Here is a 2656-nt window from a genome sequence, read left to right as displayed (position 1 = left end):
TTTCCAAAATGTTTTAGTACTTTTTAAAGTTTTAAAAGTGATATATTTACAAAATTACACAAAAAAGCTAACCCTGTTTAAGAGCATTTTAACAACTACATTAACGTCTTAGGAGTGAATAAAGTAAAATTTTATATTTTGGACAATTATTTTCAAATTTCTGTTATACCTTATTTTTTTTACTGATTACATAATAAATAGTTATTTATATTCATATTTAGCACACTTTATAAAGCAATTCAATTTATTCTTCACATGGTTTGATATTTGCCCTCAAAAGATCTATCGTAGTTAAGCCCTGAGTCAATTCAACCAATCATACTACTCTAGTTACCTACTAAGAAAGATAAATTTACTATACCAAAATTTTTGTAGCACACCACATAGAAACAAACATATAGTAGTATGAGCAATGAAAAAAAAAAATAAATAAAAAAAAAATAATAACAATAATAGTAATTATAACAAGAACAATTACAAACACTGTATTTACAAAAACACAAAACATTTTATTGATATATTATCAAGTATTGTATCGTTACATTTCATGTTTTATGTTGGAAATGGGTGCAATTGATTTACTACAGACTGTTGCCAAGAAGTGGGGAAAAATATTACGAAAAAAACAGAATGTGATGTTATGAAAAAAATGACTGTGGTACTAGTAAGGTACATTAGCTAAAATGAGCTGTACTTCTCAAAATGAAATTTTTATGATTCAGACATAGAATTGATCAAAAAGACATATGAGAAGAATGATAAGTATCAAACTTTTAGTGTAATGAACTGTTTTAAGTTTAAGAGTGGAAATCATCAACGCTTTCCCCTGTCAATGATGCTGCGCAAATTTAGCTAACATTTCACCATAGCTACCTTTGCTCATATCCTAAAATGACAGCCTACAGTAAAATAAATAGTAACAATAATTACACGATATCTCCACTTTACATAAATTGTACTAATGACAATTGACGTTCAATATACTGTACAATACAAGATAAAAATAACTGAGTGTACTGACTCTAAGCCAAACAATCAACACTTGTTCTTATCAAAAGAATAGTGCCCTCTACAACTTGGTGAAGCTTAGCGCCCTCTACAAATTGGGTTGCATCAAGTTGTAACCACACTGAGGAGTACACTCATGCGAGTCATAGAATTTAACTGCTGAGATTCTGTATATGAGTGAAGAGCCCTGTGGTTACTTGCTTTTGAATTAGGTATATATGAAGGCAAACAGTAAGTGAAAGACAAAACATACGAGAAAGCATCAATTTCCTAGCTGACCCTTATTTGACAACCAAATGATCTGATGCTATAGCCCCTCCTCCCACACCTCCCAATCCAATCTATCTATCTAATTTGATCATTCAAGTTGAATACAACTGAAGTCTATTTTTAAGATTTGGTCCACTCATTCAAATTTTCATTTAAATGATAAATTCAAATTATAAGCTTTGATATTATAAAACTGATAGCTCTATCTTCATTCGTAATTTTTATCTATTTTTCCTCAATTTGAACTTGAATTTCTTCATCCACCTTTTGCAATCGTTCATCTTATCTCCGCATTTTTCTTCTTTACTGTCTGTCCTTTTAATTTCATCACATTTTCTGTCATTCAACAGACACTTAGTGTGTATACTTAAACATAAATTCCTTATAAACACATTAATGTTGAAATTCAACTGTGAGGATTGGCTGATTCCTGGATGCATCGCTTCAACTGGTGTAACTCTCGTAAATGTCTATATTGATCTCTTTCTAGTCTGCGTTGTTCACCTTCTGCATCCTAAAATATATATAAAAAAATTAAAATATGAGATAAAAAGAAATTTGCCAATAGGCCATCTGATAGTTAAGTGCACATGTCTATGTAAAATGTCAAAGCATAGTAACCAAATCATGTCATATGTATCGTCTGCATTGTGTAGGATTTTTCAGTTTCAAAGATTGGTGAAATTAAACTGTTTACATAAAAATAAAAATTCCAGATGGTAGTACTCTATAAGCCATTTAAGTTTTTGTAGATATTCCTTGAACTTTGGCATCAACATGCATACTTAAAATTTCAAGTATGACAAGTATTATAGAAAATATGTTTATGGATGGGGAAAGAAAAATTTTGAAAGAGATTACCTTGCAAGATAAAAGAATGTCTAAGTAATTTCTATTAAAATTTTTCTTTCCCCATCCTTCAACATATTTTCTAACTAATGAAACTGGACTAATGTCTAGTGGTGGTAAATATTTTAATAGAGGGAGTCTTACCTGTTTTTTAGATTGAACCTGTCCTGCTAACTTCATCAGCTCTGAGTTGTGAGCTTTTAGTTTGGAGATCTGCTCGCATAGGATTGCTTTTTCCATATTGTGTTCTATATTAAATTAAAAAAAAAAAATAATAATAATAATGATAAACCAAACATTGAATTTTAATTTTATTTAACTGTATAGTGTAAATTTTTAGTCAAGTGGTTGTTATCAATTAGCAAGAAATTATAAATAATTGTATGTGATAACCCCGACAAGAAAACATTACCAGTAGAAATGTGATGTCTGGGATATCAATTTTGTATAATTTGAGTTAACAGATTGCACTGTTTTAAGAATATTTTGAAATCAGATTTGAAACCTGAATCAGGCCGGAGTGCCCGTC

General features: G+C 29.9%; 1 long non-coding RNA gene across 1 annotated transcript; it reads right to left on the bottom strand.

Moving 5' to 3' along the window:
* Positions 1 to 488: 488 nt before the first annotated feature.
* LOC117101364 lies at positions 489 to 2397 on the bottom strand. Its single transcript, XR_004444273.1, has 2 exons — positions 2272 to 2397; positions 489 to 1792 (listed from the first exon to the last, which is right to left on the bottom strand). It is a non-coding gene; the product is annotated as an uncharacterized LOC117101364 (long non-coding RNA).
* Between the last annotated feature and the right edge of the window lie 259 nt (positions 2398 to 2656).

Source organism: Anneissia japonica, unplaced genomic scaffold (assembly GCF_011630105.1).
Source record: "Anneissia japonica isolate Jap-2015-1 unplaced genomic scaffold, ASM1163010v1 scaffold62265_len2656_cov182, whole genome shotgun sequence".
NCBI classification, from domain to species: Eukaryota; Metazoa; Echinodermata; class Crinoidea; order Comatulida; family Comatulidae; genus Anneissia; species Anneissia japonica.
Note: the sequence above shows the minus strand (reverse complement) of the source record. Positions and strands in the feature narration are given on the sequence as shown.